The sequence below is a fragment of the Rhinatrema bivittatum genome, chromosome 10 (genome assembly GCF_901001135.1).
Source record: "Rhinatrema bivittatum chromosome 10, aRhiBiv1.1, whole genome shotgun sequence".
NCBI lineage: Eukaryota > Metazoa > Chordata > Amphibia > Gymnophiona > Rhinatrematidae > Rhinatrema > Rhinatrema bivittatum.
In genome coordinates, this window is record NC_042624.1 from 59,491,389 (window position 1) to 59,511,079 (window position 19,691).

Here is a 19,691-nt window from a genome sequence, read left to right on the forward strand (position 1 = left end):
ACTATTTCACCTGTGGTCTTTCTCCGAGGACGAGCAGGATGGCAGTCCTCACACACAGGGTGACCTCGTTGGATGGAGCTTGGCCCAAAACTTTCATCTCAAAGATTCTAGAGCTTTCAAACATGCCCCACTGAGCATGTGCAGCTATAGTTATCACCCTGCCCCCTAGCCAGAGTCTCTCTTCAATGGAGCTGTGTGGTCATGGTATTCAGCTTTGCACTCTCCTCACGGTTTTTGTGGTGGCTTATTTTTCTTAGAGCTGCAGCTGTTTCTTTTTCTTTTGTTAATCTTTCTGCCAGCCGCATGGTGGACCTTAGTTGCTGTGCAGCCTGGCAGAGACTAATTCTATTGTTAATAAATACTGTATCTGCAGTTTAGTTTGTGTCCTATCCTTGTTCTGTATATTTTGGTGCCTTTGTCTGGTGCTGCCAGGACTGACAGAATGCAGTCCATGTGCTCCATGTAGGCCCCTGAGGCTGGGACTTAGCCATGTAGAACTCGAGCAAGAGTTCCATGTCATTTCACTGATTGGCATTGATGGAGGCTTGCACAATGAAAGGATTGAGGACTGTTCCTGTGGGTGGGAGAGAGTTCATCTACCCCACATTCTAAGGCAGAAGCCCTGGTGATGTAGCTTCCCCTCATGCTTGCTATTCAGTCTCCTTGTGAGAGAAGGTGAGCAGGAGCCTGGGCAAGCAGTGTTGCTGCTGCACTTTCAGTAATGGTTGCCCATGCCAGTGCACTGATAATCTGATGTGTTGATGTCGGGGACCAGGACTGCCATTGAGCCTTCAAGGTGCCCTCGATGCCATCAAGGTGCATAACCACCCTCTAAGCTGTAAGGTCCATAGACTGTGGGTGCAATAGAGTACCATGCATGCTGTCGATTGCCCTGGCTGGGGGCAGGATCCCTTCCATCTCATAGGCATCGGCAGGCACAGTTGTGCGCCATAAATGCCATTGAGTGCCATGGGCACTTGAGGCACTGGAGAAACAGCATTGACCCAAGCATCATAGAAGCACCACGGGCCTCAATGTGGTTTAGTAGTGGCACTGACCTTGAGGGTTTTGGTCCGCACTGTGTCAGGGACCAGGACTTCCATCGAGCGCCATGGTCATCCTTGCCGAAACTGGAGCCACCCTCTATGCTATTGGGTGTGTTTGCCAGCAATGCCATTCATGGCTGCTATTGATGATGTTGAACGGCATTGCCACCAGGGGGCACAGGGATCACCATTGAGCACCTGGTCACTCTTGAGGCCATTGTTCACTAGGATGTGGGAGTCCTTAAGCACCATGGAAGCCCTAGCCGACAGGGGCTTCAGGCCTGGGGTGGACACGATGCCGTCTAGCACCAGGATCTCCTTTGACCTGAGATACTCTGGAGTACTGAGGCATCCAGGGAGCAACATGATCCAGTGCCTGATGCTATCGAGCATTAGGGGTGCTGAGGAGCCCCTTTGTGGTGTCCGGCAGGGGCACAGAGGCAACAAGGTGAGCCATTGATGGCATCAGGTTGTGTCTGGTGCTGTGGGCACAAACACTCTGGTGCCTAGAGCCACCATACAGTGCCAAGGGCACTGATGTCATGGGGCATTGAAGGACTTGCAGAGCTTCGAGCACTATTGGTGCTGCCGAGAGCCAGAGTTGCTGTCTAGGCTAACATCAGCCATAGGCACTGGCATGGATGCTGCCAAGCCCACAGCATCAACATCCTCAAGCATATAGCTGAGCCGGCTGTAATGGGTTCCTTGGGCACCACTGCAGCATGTCAGTGCCACAGGGCCTTGATCTTTGGGCATCGGACAATCAACACTGTTTGTCTCCAGTGCCACGGACATTTGGCCTACGGTGTTTGCAAAGTCATCAGTCAGGTACCAATGGTATCATGGGTGCCACTTGGCTGTCAACATCTATAGATGCCTAGGGTGCCATCAATGGCTCTGTATGCCATTGAGCATGCCAGGTGGCTGTAGCAGTCAAGTGCTGGAGCCCTGGGCATGGCAACATTGGTGCCATGGAGGCAATCCATCACTTATGAACACCAAAGGTGCTATTGGTACCAGGGCTGCTGTTGCTACTGTGGACACCGGTGGATGCAGTTGGATGCCACAGGGCACCATGGGCACAATCTGTTACCATGGGCTTCCCTTCTGCCATTCTGCAACAGGGCAGTGAGCCATTCATGATGCCCAATTCAAGATTCTGCTATCTGCCTCTTGCAGCGCTGTCAGGTACCAATGGTATCATGGGTGCAAGGCTGCCCACCATTGGGGACTGCCATAGTCTTAATTCCAGTCATTCTCTGAACACTGTTGTTGCATTGTTCATGCTGACTCCATTAGGAGTGTAACAGTGAAGCACATTATGTGTGGTCAGGTACAGTGGGGTCAACCAATCGCCTTGGGTGCTGGCGGATAGCATTCTCTCTGGGCCGTGCACAGCCATGCCAGAGATAGTGGGACTGCAATCATCATGTCAAGGCATCAGTTTCCTCGTCTGTTTTGCACCTTAGGGTGCACTGGGATACTAGCAAGGAAAGTGCTTGGATTGCTATTTGGCAGTGTGCAGCCGCTGACTAACAAGTGGTGCTCTGTCCCTCGTATGCCATGGAATTCTATCCACAAGCGGGCATATGTGCACCGCCATCTGCAGAGTGGAGTCCTGCTGCATAAGTATTCCACACTTTTAAAAGTGGAGGGTAGTATTCTTCTAGTTGCCCTCTAGTGTAGAGGTGTGTGCTTCCCTCATAGTGGGCAAAATGGGTTGTGCACTGCTGCCACAAGAGTGACCTAAGAGTGCGTTCCTGGTCAAACCACTAGGAGGGTGGTGTCTGCAGTCTTTCCCTCCCACAGAAAAGGAGTATGTCTTGACATCTTTCATGGTAGCTTATGTTGAATCCCCTTAAGGGAAAACCTCTGGGGCTCCGCCCCTTGCAGGCCTGTCGCCAAACTGGAGCCTCGATGCTTTTGAATCGGTGTACTTCTTTGCAGGCCAGGACCTGTGGGTGTTGGGGGGGGGGGGGGGGGGGGGATGGCAGCAGCAGTCATTGGACCATTCTTGCTGGCCCATGAATTTCTCTGGTGACCTACCCCATTTGACTGGGAGGCCACCTCACCTGTGGCTGATTTGGTTGCTTATGAACCTCAGCGATCTGCAACAGTAACCCACTCTCCCCTGGAACGAAGGAAGGTTTTTTGGATCAGGAGACCCTGATTCTCATTGCTTTCCTGTCCCTTCGGAAAGGGGAAATATGACTGGGTTTCCAGAGGCAATCCTTATGTGTTTCCCCCTTGAACACTGAGTTGTCCATCCCTACAAGGGGTGGCCCTCATTCTCCATTTCACAAAAAAGGGATTCACTACCTCTGGCTGTAGCTCTTTCCCCGTGGGATCCGAGAGCAAGTTGGGCATTAGCACTCTTTCCAAGGTCATCCTAAGGTGTAGCAGGTATATTTCATGAGGGAGATATTCTAGATTTGGTCTCCTCATCTGGGCAGCTTCCTGGCAAAAATTAGGGGTTTCTGCCATTCAGGAGTCACTCTTGATACCTGCTAAGCACAATGTGTGCATTTTTTTGAAGTGAGTTGTTTTGGTTGGGGTTGGTAAATATAGCCTAGCAACTTTTTTTCTTATCCCTGCAGCCCTGGCATCTGCCTCCTTGTGTTCTTCACTCCTTGCGACTTCCAGAATGTCGGGAGGGAGGAGAAAAGCTAGGGCATTCTTGGTATCTCTGTGTATACCTGCAGGGAACGGTCCATTTCCCTATTTTATGTTTGCCAAGTTGTGGCCAGTACTGCCTTTAACTTTTCATACTTTACTGGATTGATCAAAGTGCCTCCCTGCTCTCCTGTGGACAGGATGGATAGGCCCACCCTTGACAGGGTGGAGCTTGGTTGAGCTTCAGGCCTTGCTTAACTCCCTACTTGGGGTTTTTGGGCTAGTTATCCCATTTCAGGGATTGCCTTTCGTCACCAGATGCTCTTGATGTCTGACCTGGGTGGTCAGATTTGTCTTGTTACTTTGGCAGGTAAGGTCTGCTACAGACCTGGCTGCTGTTGCGCTTCTCCTTCCAAGTGTTTGGGTTTTTCTTCCTATTTTGCCTATTGGGTGCACATCTACAAATGCATTCTGTCCTTCAGATGCTACTGGCCTGCATTTTCTTTCTGGAGGGCTTTCTGGCCCTGGTTGGCTTTTCAGTTGTCTTGTAACACCGAAGGAAACTGTGCAGTCTTTGTCCAGATTTCTTCTCTTGGTTAATTCTCTAGGTGTTTTCCTGTATCCTGGAGGATCTAGACCTACTTTGCTGGTCAGAGTTTGCATCACGCCCCTACCTTAAGCGCCTCTGCTTTGCATTGGGGTATTTGCTGTTTTTGGTTTCAGCTGCCTCACAGGCAAATGGGAGAAAGATGGTGGTTTCAGCACTGTGGCGGTCCCCTGTCTTGTCATCTGCGGGAAGTCTATAGCTTGGGAATGATTCATGTGTGAGGATTGCCATCCTGCTTGTCCTCAGAAAGCAGCGTTGCTTACCAGTAACAAAGGACAGCAGGATTGTAGTTCTCATGAAACCCACACTCCTCCCCTGGGTGTTGATTTCTCTATGTATTGTCTATATCATAGACGGATTCTGCCAAGGGGATAGGGTGATAACTACAGCTGCACATACGCATCAGAGAGTGTTTGAAAGCTCTAGAATCTTTGAGATCTAAGTTCTGGGCTGAGCTCCATCTGAGGATGCCAGGTGTGTGAGGACTGACATCCTGCTGTCCTCGGAGCACATCTGTTACAGGTAAGCAACTCTGCTTTTCTCCAACATACTTGAAAAATATCTTATTTATTGAACTTGATATACAGTTCCTATGCAAAACAAACCAATCAGTTTACAAAATAAAAACTACATACAGTGTGTTTACTACCAAAAACATCAGAGAATATCACACCAAATTCAACCTCGCCTTCGGACCGATTCTGTAAAGTGCGGGCGGCCGCGAGCACTGTTCGATGCGTGTTTGGCCACTTGTTTTTGAAGGGCGTCTATTACCCCTTATACTCTAAGGAGTTTAGCGCAAGTATAAGGGGGTAATAGATGCCCCTCAGAAACAAGTGCTTTGCAAAGGTGATAACCTGTTGGAATAGCATTTGCTACCTAAAAACAAAACTCAACTAGAAGTAATACAAACTTCTTTTAAATCACTTTCAGGCCGATACAGTACAGTGCGCTCCGATGGAACGCACTGTTAACCTGCTCTTGGATGCGCGGTTTCCTTTACCCCTTATTCAGTAAAGGGTGGAAAACACGCGTCCAACCCGCGGCACCTAACTATTAGTTATGCCCGCGTGATACAGTAAGTAAAATGTGCAGCCAAGCCGCACATTTTACTTTAAGAAATTAGTGCCTACCGGCACCGGCAAAGTGCACAGAAAAGCAGTAAAAACTGCTTTTCTGTGCACCCTCCAACTTAATATCATGGCGATATTAAGTTAGAGGTCTCGAAAGGTAAAAAAGAAGAAAAAATTTAAAATTGGCTGGTGGCTGTCGGGCCGAAAACCGGACGCTCAATTGTGCCAGCATCCGGTTTCCGAGCCCTTGGCTGTCAGCGGGCTCGAGAACCGACACCGGCGAAATTGAGCGTCGGCTGTCAAACCTGCTGACAGCTGCCGCTCTGGGCTAAAAGGAGGCGCTAGGGACGCGCTAGTGTCCCTAGCGCCTTCTTTTGCCTGTTTCTACCACACCACCTAATTTGCATACTGTATTGCACGCACCGGTGCGCTCGCCAGGACAGCGGGCGTTTGTCCGCTCTCTCGCGGACTTTACTGAATCGGTCTGTTTGATAGTGTTGCTACAAACTTTGAACTAAAGCAGTCAGGCTTATTTTTAGGTTCTGGGTCCTGACTTTGTCCTGAGAGACAAAGGGGGTGGGGAAAATGTTAAATCATTAGGACGGCTCGCCTCTTGCTGGAGAATCATGAAGGCAAGAAGAAAATTCTTCCCTTTTCCTCCACTATACTTCCCCCCCCCAAAGGGGTTGGATTATTTTAGAGTAGTTGCATTGCTTTGTCCTCAGTCAGGTTGTTTGTTCTTGGGGGGTGGGGTTTGGGCAGAGTACAGAGCAGGGTTTCCCAAACCGGTGTAGGTGACCCCCACACCCAGTTGGGTTTTCAGGATCTCCACGATAACTATGCAGGAGTTAAATTTGCATCTGCTGAGTCTCCATGATATGCAAACTTATCTCATGCATCTTCATCGTGCATATCCTGAAACTCTGCCTGGCTGTGCGGTCCCCAGGACAGGTTTGGGAAGCCCTGGTGTAGAGGGAGTTTGCATCCTGCTGTATTAACCTGGCTGGAAGAGGCTATACCTGGGTTTGGTAAGTGGGGTGTGCCCCTTGCCAAGTAACCAGACTTGTAAATGAGCATCTAATTCTCCCTCAAAAGGTTTTGTTCATGCATGAAATTTTCTTCTCTTTAAAGTGATAGCTCAGAGCAACTGTACACCTGTTTGTAAAGAAATTGAATGGTGGTGTAATTAGTACTACTCCCAGGAAGGTAAAGTTAACAGCTTTGTTGTCTTAGTGAAAGGTGCCAACAAATGAGAGAACAGATAAGCCTTTCTGTATCTCCTGGTGCTGCTAATGGATATATACACTTCCCTCCTGAGCTTTTAGCTCCATTCTGTGCCAGGCATGCAGCTCTGTCATAAGTGAAGCTTGATCCCTTGGTCTTTAATACTTCAAAGTATAGATTGAGCAAGAATAGGCTGCACCTGATGAACGGAAAGTGCACCTTCCAGAACAAACTTGCTTACTTAGTACAGAGAGCTTTAAAGTAGGGACAGGTGCATAAATTCATAGGTATGTTCTGTACACAATGTACTGATCTGCTTAAAGGACTTTACACTGGGCACAATGTTGCTTGTGTTGAGTAGGGATACAGTTCTCTAGTCCTCAAATTCTAGATACCTAGGAAATAAAGATGAATTGGAAATGTCTTTAAAAAACTCTATACTGCTTACCTACTGAAACAGCCTTGGTAGTGCTCTTCATAACTGGACTATCAATCTGGAAGGATTCAGATTGTTTAAGAACACATGGGCTAAAAGAGAAAATGTAGCCCCCCCCATCTATACACGGAGCACAAGAGACATTCAACAATGTTGATTGGTGAAGTGATTTTTTTTTTTAAGCTTGCAATTAGACATTGGATAAAAGTGAGAAAAGAACAAGGGTCTTACAGAAGGTGGTTAGGGTTTAACTATAAAGCCACCAACCGAAGAAAAAGTGGATGAGGCTTTCTGTTCAAATTATTCAAGGCTCTTTCTGACTTGTTCTTCACTGAATCTTCGGTAAGAACTGAAAGGTAAGATTCTGGCTATTCAAAGATAAAACAAAAAAAAATGCATAATAAAACAAGCATTAAGAACATCATCCAACAAACTATAACAAATAATGCCAAATATCAATACAACAAAAGGGAATAAAAGCCACATGCCAGTAAATCTGAATTAAAAAATCATCAAAAAATGTGAGTTGCATGCCTTTTGAAAAAAGGCTTTCAGCAGGCATGTTAAGTTCAGATAATGGGGTTTTGGGTTTTTTTTTCTTTTCTAACCTTGCCTCCTTTGGATGAGTTCTAGCTAATCGGAACCATATAAGTATAAGCTCATCATCTGGTTCTGACCAGTCCAAGGCTTAAGGTGGAGGGTGGAGGGAGGGAATGGCCTGAAACACAGTTTTGCTGCTGCTTTTCAGATGAGGAAAATGCAAGCGTGTTTCGCTCCAGCCCTTTCCCTGTAGGCAGGCAGAAGGGAAGAGGGGATGAACCTGGAGCAGAGAGCAGCTACTCTGTCCCTGGCATTCTGCAGCACATCAAAGAGACTTAAATAGAGGGGTTGAATTAGCAGTAAAATAATAGCATTGGTGATTGGCATTACTGCTTACAAGTTTAACTTTATTTGGCTCTGCCATGTGGGGCTTAAGTTATGAGGGAATGACCTAGAACAGCATTCTGCCCCCTTTTTTCTGGGATCTGAGGAAGTGGGGCAGGGCCAGTAGTATAAATCCAGTTGTGCTGGGTGAAGGATGGCTGGAGGCTAAACACTGGTGGGGCTGGGGATGGAGGTAAGGAAGAGGAAGTATTTGGGAGAGAATTTGTGGCTGCACCCCCTCTGACAGGTCACACCTGACCATTGCTCTGCTCTTCACCCCCCACCCCATTCCATTCCATAGTTCCACTTCCTTTCTGGGTACAAATTAAGCCCTGGACCAGTCTATATTTTTTGTACATTGGAATACGTAGTAAAACCTCATTTATTGAGCACAAGCAGCAGCTCAGATCAGGGCTGTTTTAAGCCTCTATGAGGGCCTGAGCAAATCTCACTAGGATGGACTCCTCCCCACATAAAATGTTTGCACAATTTAGGAACCACAGACTCAGCTGATCCTTGTTAAGACCTAAAGAAGATAATATGGCATGTTAGTTAGGGGTCTTGTTTTACCTTCTCTTCTTTTTTTTTTTTATTACCATTTTACTCTTTAATTTTTTCGGGGGGGATCAAGCTGGGCCCCTCTAAGGGCTTGGGCCCTGGGTTAAGTTACCCTATTTGCCCTGTGCATAAAACAGCCCTGACTAGGGACCTACTTCCAAGTCTGCTTTTATCTAGGATGTCAGTTTTGGGAACAAATCTTAAAAGAGTTTGTGATCCTAAGGAAAAACAGCAACTGTTAATTCTTACTGGGACGAATGTCAGGAGGGGAGGGGTTAGTTCTATTTTTCAGAGAAGTGCAATAAGAAAAATACAATAATACCAAAATCATATACAAAAATGAACATACTACTTTCCCTCAAAGTTCATTTTTATTTAGTGACCTGGAGCGTAGATTTCTATGACTGGGGGGAGTGGGAGAAGTGCAAAACTGATTTTCTTTTTTAAAAGAAGGAAAAGGCACAAGAGAATTATCCTCTTGTGTATATCAGGATTACTCATAATGAAAGGCCAAGTTTGATAAACAGAGCTGCCACTCAAATGTGAATTTCTAGGTCACTTAAAATACAGTAAAAGCTTGTACAGGTGAAATTAGTGTGGTGAAGGTGTATATATTAGATGCACTTCACAAGGGACACAGTGAATAGTAGGAAACTATTCTGTAACAAAACTGGAACCCAGAAAGAGGAATGTTTAGGCTCTGAATTAAATGAAAAGAGAAAGTGAGTAACAGATGGTACTGACTGTGGGCTGAAGCATTTAATGCAGGAATTCCCAAACCAATCCTGAGGACCCCACAGCCAGTTCAATTTTCAGGTTATCCACAATGAATATGCATGAGATGCATTTGCATATCATGGAAACTCAGTATGTGCAAATGTAGCTCATGTATATTCATTGTGGATATCCTGAAAACCCGACTAGCTATTGGGTCCCCAGGCCAAGTTTGGGAAGCCTTACATTAAGCTGTGCTAACTTCAGAAGGTTACCATGAATAACCTTTCACGTTTAGTACCTGCAGTAAATGCAGGTTTACCACAACAAAAATTCTAGAACTTGTAACAATTATCCCATACTAACAGGTGCTGGTCATACTGACATGAGGGAGGCAGTAATGTTGGGGAAAATGGTAGCCTCCCATCTCACGAAGACCTTGGTTTCGGGTCTAGGATGTAGTGGAGGAGAGAGGAGACATTTTTAAAAACATGAAGTGTCTCGGGGGCTGGCTTGTTCACTTCCGTATGGAGTAGTGGTTCTCAACCCAGTCCTTGGGGCATACCTAGCCAGTCAGGATTTCCATAATGAATATGCATGAGACAGATTTGCATGCATTGCTTCCATTGTATGCAAATCTCTCGTGCTTATTTATTGTGGATACCCTGAAAATCTGACTGGCTAGGTATGCCCAGAGGACTGGACTGAAGCACTGTTGTGGAGGACCTAGGTTTGATTCCTGGGCCTGGCTTCTGCTCTCTGGGGAGGCAGTGTTCATCATCACACCATTGCTCAATGGTGCCACCTTGTGGGACATGCTTAGGGTCCATATTGGCAGGATTTGGGGAGGAATCATGGTTTGTGACTCCTGGCAAAGGACTCTCCCTCCATATACACTCTCATATCCCTAAACATAGACACCCTTCCCCCTCCCCACACTCTAACTCATACACATCCACCCTTTCTATAAATCTGTATTGGATAGCATTCCTAAAACCATGCCTCTGCATGTGTTCTCTACTTATTTTTTTCACTTTGATAGCAGCTATTTTTTTTTTTAATACAGAGCAACAGCAGGAGTACGAGGACCAGGCTATATTTGGGTGTTTTCAGATGGGCAAGTCCTGAGGGATAGCATCAGTAATAGGTTTTGGTTTTTTTTGTTTTCTTAGAAACTTAGAAGTGAAGTCCCCCCCCAAGGATCTGGAAAAGGGCAAACATTGCCTATTTTTTTTAAAAAGAAGAGCCAAGGAATTAGACTTAACTTTAGTTCTTCAGGAAAATACTGGCACAAAATCAGTCTGCAAGTGCCTAATGAGCTAAGAAACAGACAAGGATTATGAAGAACGAATTATGTCAAAGCAGCCCTGAATTATGTCTGGTAACAACAGATCTCACACAGTTGCTATAATCTTGATTTCAATAAGAATTTTGACTCATGGTGCAGACAGCCTGAGATCATATGATTTAGATCAGATGTTTCAAACTCTGCTCCTTGAGGGGAATAAACCTGTTAGGGTTTCAGGATATCCTTTGTAAATATGCATGAGCAATGTTCCCTCTAAAGATTCGGTTGCTGTGTGCAAACATTTTTACTCATGAGCAAAAATGTTTGGTTTCATTTCCCTGTGAGCACTACTTTCTTTGATACAAAAAGCCTATCAATTTTATACTCACAGCAACCCAATCCTTAGAGCAAACATTGGTAGCATCATGCACACTTTCTCACAAACACACTAATTCCTTTCATTCACTCCTCAGACTTTCACGAATATGCACATTCACTCAATTCTCCTCTTCTACATACACACACACACCCCTCAATAACTGCAAACCCTTCACATCCAAACACTCGGGCTGATTCAGTAAAGTCCGTGGGAGAGTGGGTGAACGCCCGCTCTCCCGGCGCACGCACAGGCCACTTCGCCTGTGCGCGCGATTCAGTATTTAAATGAGGCCCGGCGGTAGAAACGGGCAAAAGGAGGCACTTTAGGGACACTAGCGCGTCCCTAGCGCCTCCTTTTGGCCCAGGATGGCGGCTGTCAGCGGGTTTGACAGCCGACGCTCAATTTTGCCGGCGTCGGTTCTCAAGCCAGCTGACAGCCACGGACTCGGAAACCGGACACCGGCAAAATTGAGCGTCTGGTTTTCGACCCGAAAGCCGCGGGCCGACTTTATGGTAATTTTTTTTTTTACTTTTTTTACCCTTCGGGACCTCCAACTTAATATCGCCATGATATTAAGTCGGAGGGTCCCGGTCCCAAAGAAATTAGCGCCTACCTTTGGGTAAATATATTATTGCGCTCGGAGGTAAATGCAAATGTCACTAAGATTGATCTTCTCTGAGCAACTTCTGTCTCAATAGACAATTCAAGAATTTCAGAAATATCTAAAGAGGCTGACTGGACTGGCAAGCCTCTCTCTTCTTGTTCTCTTGCAATTTCTTTTTCAGCTTGAGGAAGGTAATAAATCTTCGTGATTACAGGAAACGCAGATTCTGGAATATTCAATACTTTTAACATATAAGTCTTAAAGAGTTCAATTGGAGAGACCAGTCTAATCACCGGGAAGTTTAATATCCTTAGATTACAAATCCTTGAAGCATTCTCAAGGCTTTCCCATCTTCTATTAACTATCATTTCTGATTTAATCAGGTTCTGAGATATTTTTTCAGTTACAAGTCTTTTATCTACATCCTCTAACTTTTGATTATAATTAGACAGTAATGTAGTGTTGACCGTTACTTGATTTTTAGTGTCCATAGTAATCTGTGATAATGTAGCCAAAGAAGATTCAATAGATTTTAAAGCCCCACAAATGCTATCCATAGTTAAAGGTGACATAGTAAATTTATGCAATTCAAACTCAGAAGCCTTTGAGGTCACCTTCCCCACACTTATACTTGTGCCCGTTCCCCTACCATATTGAGATGTTCCAGGGGTAACCAACCCAATGTCTATGCGAGGATTTTGGTCGATTTCAGTTTTTTCCTCCTTTCCCGAGTCTGAGGGCTTCCGGGGCCCCGTTTTCTCTCCCAGGGGCTCCCGTTGTTGCAGCGCTTCTGAAATCTCCTGAACTTTCACAGGGGGTAGCGCTGCCTCCTCCACGGACCTCAGCAAAGTCTGGCCTGGGGGAACGGGTCTGTCCAGTGCGCCGGGGCTTAAAGTTGTATTAAGAATCAGAAGGGTAAGATCCTGCTCCTCGGATCTCTCTTGAGCGACTGCACTTCCTGGCGTCTGGTTCATGTCCGCAGTGAAAAATCCCTCTATGCGTGGCTGTAGATGGTCGCTTGAGGGTGAACTTGTCGTTGCCCCTCTAAGCTTCGCTTTGCGTTTTGTATGGGGCATAATAAATTGCAGAAAAAAGATGAAATGGAAAGACGCCGCAAGAGATTTTCCACAGCGTTTTACCTGGCGGCCATCTTAACTCTCCTGATCTTATTTTTCTAATTGGTTGGTCTCCTTTTCTCAGTCTTTTCCCAATCCCTATTACAGGTCTCTTTATTTTTCTTTGTTTCCTCTCTCTCCACCTGTTTTCTTCCCTTTCTCCCTCAAACACACACTCAGGCTCTCATTTTCACATGCTTTCTCCTCTCTTTCATACACAAACACACACGTTCACTCTCAGATGCTGTCTCACACACAGGCTCTTGCATGATCTCTCAAATGCTCTCTCACACACTGGCTCCCACACTGACATGCATTCTCTCACACACACGGCTCTCACTTTCATATGCTTGCTCATATATACTCACCGGCTCTCACACATGCATATAGGCTCTCACTCTCAAATGCTCTCATTCTCACATTCTATCTCTCACACACAGGCTCTTACTCAAAACACATAGGCTGTTACACACATGGCTCTAACTTTCACATGCTCTCTCTCTCTCATACATACATACTGGCTCTCTCTCACATGCTGTCTCACACACATACACACACACAGGCTCTCTCTCATACACAGGCTCTCTCTCACAAACAGGCTTTCAGCTCACTCTCACACTCTCTCTCTCTCTCTCTACAAGGCCTCAGCCTCCCTCTCCCCTCTGGGCCCCTCTGGGATCTGCGGCAGCCCTGCCACAGACACTGCTCCTTTTCTGCCCGTAGGCCAACGCTCTTCTTCCTCCTTCCTGCCTGACTCTGGCAACTTTTTTCTTTTGGGGCCGCTCGAACAGGAAGAAGGAACACCCAGAGTTTTGGGACCTCTTCTTTGCTTCGGGGCCATGGTGGGATGGGCTCCACCACAACCCTGCCGGTCTCCTCCTCACTGGGCCGTCGTGGGATGACGGGCTTCACCATGGCCCCACCGGTCTTCCTGCGCGGGGGGGGAGGGTAAAAGCTGTGCACAGCCATAAGAAAGGTTGTCTGCATGCACACAACTTAGAGAGAACAGTGTGCATGAGATATATTTGCATTCACGCTGCCTCAGGTTCTATGCAAATCAATCTCAAGCTTATTCCTTAGGGATATTCTGGAAACCTAACCAGTTTCCAGTCCTTGAGGAGCAGAATTTGAGATCCCTACTTTAGATAATACTGTTAGGTGGATGCCAACTGGCTGACGAAATGGACTAACTTGGAAGAAGTTGCAAGTGACTTGGGAATAGTTGAAAATGACTGTGACATGGAGAAATGGTCAAGAATTGAGAATGAAATATAAGGTCATTGTTGTGATGCTGCTCGCGGTTGGACCCGCGAGCAGCCTCTCACCTCTCCCACGCTGCCTGCACCATGCCGTCCGGGCCAGTGCCCAACTATTGCCACTCTCCATGGCTGAGGAGCTGTTTCCAATGCTGCTGTCCCAGTGGGAAGGGACACTGCTGTCTCCATCTCTACACAGCGGGAGCCACTGCCAAGGTTTCCTCTTCGCGGCCCCCGATGCCACCACCGTCTTTGTCTCCGTGTGGCAGGGGAAGCCGCTGCTGACTCTGTCTACACATGGCAGGAGTGTTGCCACTGTTTCCTCCAACCTCTTTGTGGCGGGGCCACTGCCAGCGATGCTGCCTTCTCTCCCCTGCATCGGGCTCCTCTAGGCATGCACGGCTTTGCACTTTATTCAAAGGGCCAGCAGCGAGAAAAGCCCCGTGGCCCCAACGGATGATGTCATCACTCTTTTCCTTCTCCAACCCTATAAAAGGGCTCTCCTCCACTTCCTCGGAGCCTTCGCATCAGATCTTCACATTTGCCTCTGATCTCTTCTCCGTGCAAGGTCCTTTGTGATTTTCTTGTGTCCAGATGGTTCTTCGTTGGATGTTCCTGATGTTCCTGGTCTCCTGTGGATGTTTCTGGTCTTGTTCCTCGTCAGAGCTTCTTCATCGCCTGTTCCATGTTCCTGATGTTCCAATCCTTGTCCTGATGTTCCAGCCTCCAGCTTTTTGTCTTGCTTCCAGTTTCCTTCTATTCCACCTATCCTGGCATGCCATTGTGGTCTGTGTAGGGCGCTTCATGGCACAAGGCCTGCCTTCATGTCTTCAGCGCAAGTCTCTGGAAGACCCTTGTTTTTAACGCCGAGGTCTGTTCCTGAATCTGAGTTCTGAATCCGGAGTCTTGAATCCTTAAACCCTGTTCTTGGTCTTCAGAGCTCCTTGTTCCTGCATCCATCCATGCCCAAGACTCAAGCCCAGAGCCTGCTTCACTTCAGCGTGGTCCACAACCAACCACAGGTGGCTGTGTAGGGCGAGCTATAGTGCAGTTCTCTCCTGAATCTTCGTCATGTTTCCAGCTTCAAGTCTCCAACTTCTCGCCTGGAATCTGCTTCGCTTCCGGCGTGGTCCATGACCAGCCACAGGCGGCTGTGTAGGGCGTGCTGCGGGGCATCACTCATCCTGTACCCATATCTGAATCCTAATCCTGAGTCCAAGCCTGAATCCTAAATCTGAATCTGAGTCTTCCAAGCTCCTCGAGTCCTCTTGACTCGAGTCTTCCAAGTTCCTCGAGTCTTCGTCTGAGTCTTCCAAGTTTCCTCGAGTCTTGTCTTGTTCCTGTCCTCAGCCTTCGTCTGGCCTCATGCACTCGTTGTTCCCAAGCAGCAGGTCCGGAAGGGCTACCGAGTGGCCAGAGGGCTACTCTTGAGACCAGCATTGCATTGCTGGGTCTCAATTGTGCGTGTAGGTCCAGTGGAGGCCTGAGCCTTCCTTGTACCAGTTCCTATGATGTTCCACACCTTGATCCTGGTCCAACCTTGTTCCAGCTCCAGCCTGTGCTTGGACACATTCACCTCCCATGGTGTGTGCCTTGGGGCTCCTCCCTGAGCCATGCCATGGTCTAAGGGCTCACATCTCGCTCAGCGAGCGACCGCAGTCCTGTGCTGAAACACACACTCAGGCTCTCATTTTCACACGCTGTCTTCTCTCTTTCATACACAAACACACACGTTCACTCACATGCTGTCTCTCACACACACGGCTCTCACTTTCATATGCTCGCTCATATATTCAGGGCACTACATAATATGAAAATTCAAATGTGTCAAATATAAATGGAAAATGACTAGGTACACAGTGATACTGTTGAAAAGGACCTGAGGTCTTTAATAGAGTAGCAATACAGTACAGTTTTCTATGCAAGACACTCCCAATCTTAAATATCTACAGTACCTAAATATAATCTACTTTGAAGTGCCTGAAGAGTGGAATATAAATCAAATTAAATTAAAGCCATTATCGGATTACTGTGCCCAGTTTTAAGCCCTTAATTTGAAGCAGAAGGTGGAGATATAGAAGAAAGTCACATGGAAAAATCACAAAAATCAGTGGAAGTTTAGGTAAAATGACACAAGGATAAACTGAAAGAGCTGGGTTTCTTTATGTAGCCAGGGAAAGAAGACTGAGGGTGGTTTGATAAAAAAAAAAATGTTCAGCCACATAAAGGGGCTTACAATGAATATTATAACAAACTGGTTGTACTCTTTGCACTGGGTAAATTTGCCATACGGAGATTTTGGGGTCAGCATTAAGAACTTTCAAACTGTATGGAATTGAGCACTGGAACATCTAAAAAAGTGGAGGGATCTCAATCATTGCAGCATTTTAAGAGGTTAAACAACCATTTGGGATATTATTGGCACAATGGATCCTTCCTGTGATGGGAATTGATGTCCTTTTGTGATTCTTTTAAGTTCTACATGTCTCTATTTTATATAGTCACCTTCTATCAATTAAAACCTTTTACTGTCAAGTTGGCAGGGAGAGTTTTTTGTTTGTTTTCAACTCTTAGGCTGATGCAATTACTTGTGCATTGAAACCATGCGCTGAATTTAAGTGCGCTGTTTTCTTGGGGTTTTTTTTGTAATTAAATGTTTATTGGTCAATAGAAAAGAACCATAATACCTAATCAGTGTATACAATTGCAATGCAATAATTCTATACAAGGTGATCAATAAAGTATAGCACTGAAATAAAAGCGTAACACAACTGGTGTTGACTTTTCCTTTTATGCCCCAACCCTAACTGTTGTTTTTTAATGCTCAAGTTAAATTTTTTTTTTTAACTCCCAGTGCAGTAAGCTAATGCTATGCTAATATACTGGGAGTTTAAAAATGTAAGGATGCAGTTAAAATGCACAGGCTGAACACATTTTAACTCGAGGGGGGGAAGGGAGCATCTCGGGTTAGAAATGAGTGTGGAACTGAAGAGGGAAGGACTCGCTGTGCTTCAACCTGATCAGGCTTATTGCATTTCCTTAAGAAAGAGTTAGGCTGGCCAGCAGTGCTACCCCACATCCTCTGCTAATAGTCTGTAGTAGAGGAGTTCATTTTCAGCCAGTAGTTTTTCAATGGGGGTGTGAGAACTACAGAGTGGATTTTGCAGTTCACGAGTGATTCTAGTGAAGATCAACTCCAGGTGATCTAGCTGCTTTTGAAAATCATTTGGCCAGACTAACACTGGAAAATTTACACTACCTCTGACTAGGAGTAAACTCCAGCGTTAAGAAAATGAGTTAGGCCAGCGCACCTCTCTGCACCAAGAGGAAATAGCTAATGCCCTCATTAGCATGGAATTTCCATGAGAGGGTGCTAAGCTGATGGCACATTTCTGAATGCATATTTTCTGCACATAAAACTCCTTGCTGTATTAGCACAGAAAGGGGCTGATGCAATATCAGGCGCATAGGTCAGCACGTGGCAGAACGTGTGGCTTGGACGCACTGATGGAAGCCCGATCCAATACCGGGATTAGCGCATCCATAACGTGCATGCAAGCTCAGCATGTAGCAAATAGCGCCAATGGCATGTAAATCCCATTTAAATGACTCTATTATTTATTACTACCCAATCCAGTAATGTGCACCCAAAACTAGTGCGTCCATAACGAGTTTTTTTAAGTTTGAAATTTTGCCTCTGCCTTATCCTGTTGTTATTGTACTGGAGCTAGTGGTAGCTGAAGGAAGGCTTCCCTGCTTTTGTCATGGAAACCATAGACTTCTTTGTTCTGCTGACTTTTTTCTTGCATGTGCAAGCAAGAATAAGGGCAGCCAGGCGAGGGAGGGCGATTGTTAATGCAAACAATCCTGCCAACGACAGAAGACCAGAGGACCATGCAATGGCATAGGCACAGGTTAGCAAGTAGCTCATTTAATAAAAAATTGTGTAAATTTCTTGTCACCGAATGCTTTGGAATTTATTGCAAGAGGATGTGGTTAGAGCAGTTGGTCTGGTTTTAAAAAAACAAACATCTGGCAGTTCCTAGAGGTGAAGTTCATAAAATGCCATTGACCAGTAAGGAATAGTAGCTTGTTTGTGTACTGTTGGACTTGATGGACCCTTGGTCTGACCCAATATGGCATGTCTTATGTTTTCAGGTGCAGCCCAGAGCCATCTTATATAGCCATGCACAACCCTCTTTGGATTGCCTGAGGCAGATGTGATGCGAAGATACCGTCTCAGCTCTTGGGCAATTTTGATCCTTTATGAGGACATACACAATGATATCGATCCAGTCGCCTCTCGCAACGATGCCATCCCTGGGCTGGTGGAACTTCAGTGTGCCTTGCATTTTTTCACCACAGGAAGTTTCCAGAATACTGTAGGACTGGTTTGCAGGATGAATCAGTCTTGTGGCACTTTAGACAAGTCTTGAAGGCTATGATGAAATGCATGAGGTAGTATATCTATTTCCCAGTGGACTCCAGGAGATCCGGCATGGCTTCTTTGAAATAGCCAGGATGCCCAATGATTTGCGCGCAATAGACTGCACCCATATTGCACTAACCCCCAGCTCGGAACAGGAGTGCATTCCGCAACCACAAGTCATTCCATTTGATGAATGTGCAGGTTATATGTGATGCACATCAACGAATCCTGAATATAATATTGATGTTTCCTGGGAACTGCCATGATTCCTACATCCTTTCCCATTCGTCGCTTGGAACAGATTTCCCTGAGGGAAAATATGGCAAGGGTTGGCTGCTCGGTAAGTAACAGTTGCTAGGGGAAGGCATTATAGATAACCAGGTGGGAAGAAGGCATGAAGGGTCTAGGACAAGTTCATTGTTATATCCAGAAAGTATTTTGGTACTACTGTATTGGTAAGGGGAGTGGGGTATAAAATGAGCCAGGTATGTATATGCCAATTGGTGGTGTTGTGCCAGTGTTTTCTAATGCAATATTGCTTACCCCTTTTATAGGTGATGGCAGCTATGGCTGTAAGCCATGGTTGCTGACTCTGCTCCTGGCCCCACACACTGCAGCTGAAAGATGGGATAATGAGGGACATACCAGCATAAGTTCTGTCATCAAGCAGACATCGGTGTGCTGAAAGGCCAGTTCAGATGCTTGGACTGGTCTGGTGGTGCCCTGCAGTACAGTGCCAAAAAGGTAGCATGCATTGTTATTGTTATGAATCGGCTCCTGAGGAAGAGAGGAGTTAGCAATCTGTTATGCTTTGGCTCCTGTGGAAGGGAGGAGTTATCAAACTGTTATGATCTACTCCTCAAGAAGGGAGGAGTTAGCTATCTGTAATGAATCTGCTCCTGTGGAAGGAGGAGTTAGCAATCTGATATGCTCAGCTCCTGTAGAGGGAGTAGTAAACAATCTGTTAGGGCTTAGACTGCGGAGTAGCAATCTGTTATGAATTTGTTGCTGAAGACTCCTGATGGAGAAGGAGTAGCAATCTGTTACCAGCGGAGTGCTTTGAGAGGGCACTCAGCTGTAGAGGAATGTAGATAGGTGGATCCTTGGGCCGATGGCAGATGACTGCGCCCCCAGGAGGATATGCTTGAGTACGGAGACAGACACAGATAATTCTTTTATTAGACAGGTTAGTAGAACCACCAGAGGTGGCAGTAGTGAGCTGATATGCCCGGCAGGGCTGAAGTCCCTCAGGTACTGGAACAGTGATCCCAGGGTTGCTGAGCTGTAGAGAAACTATAGATAGTGAGTAGACAGGGAATGCTGTGGTCATAGCCAGAACTGGATGACAAAACTCACATAAGGTCTTTAGGAAGCTCAGTAGCTGGAAAAGATTAGGCCCTCGAGGAGCGAGTACCTGGTTCCAGG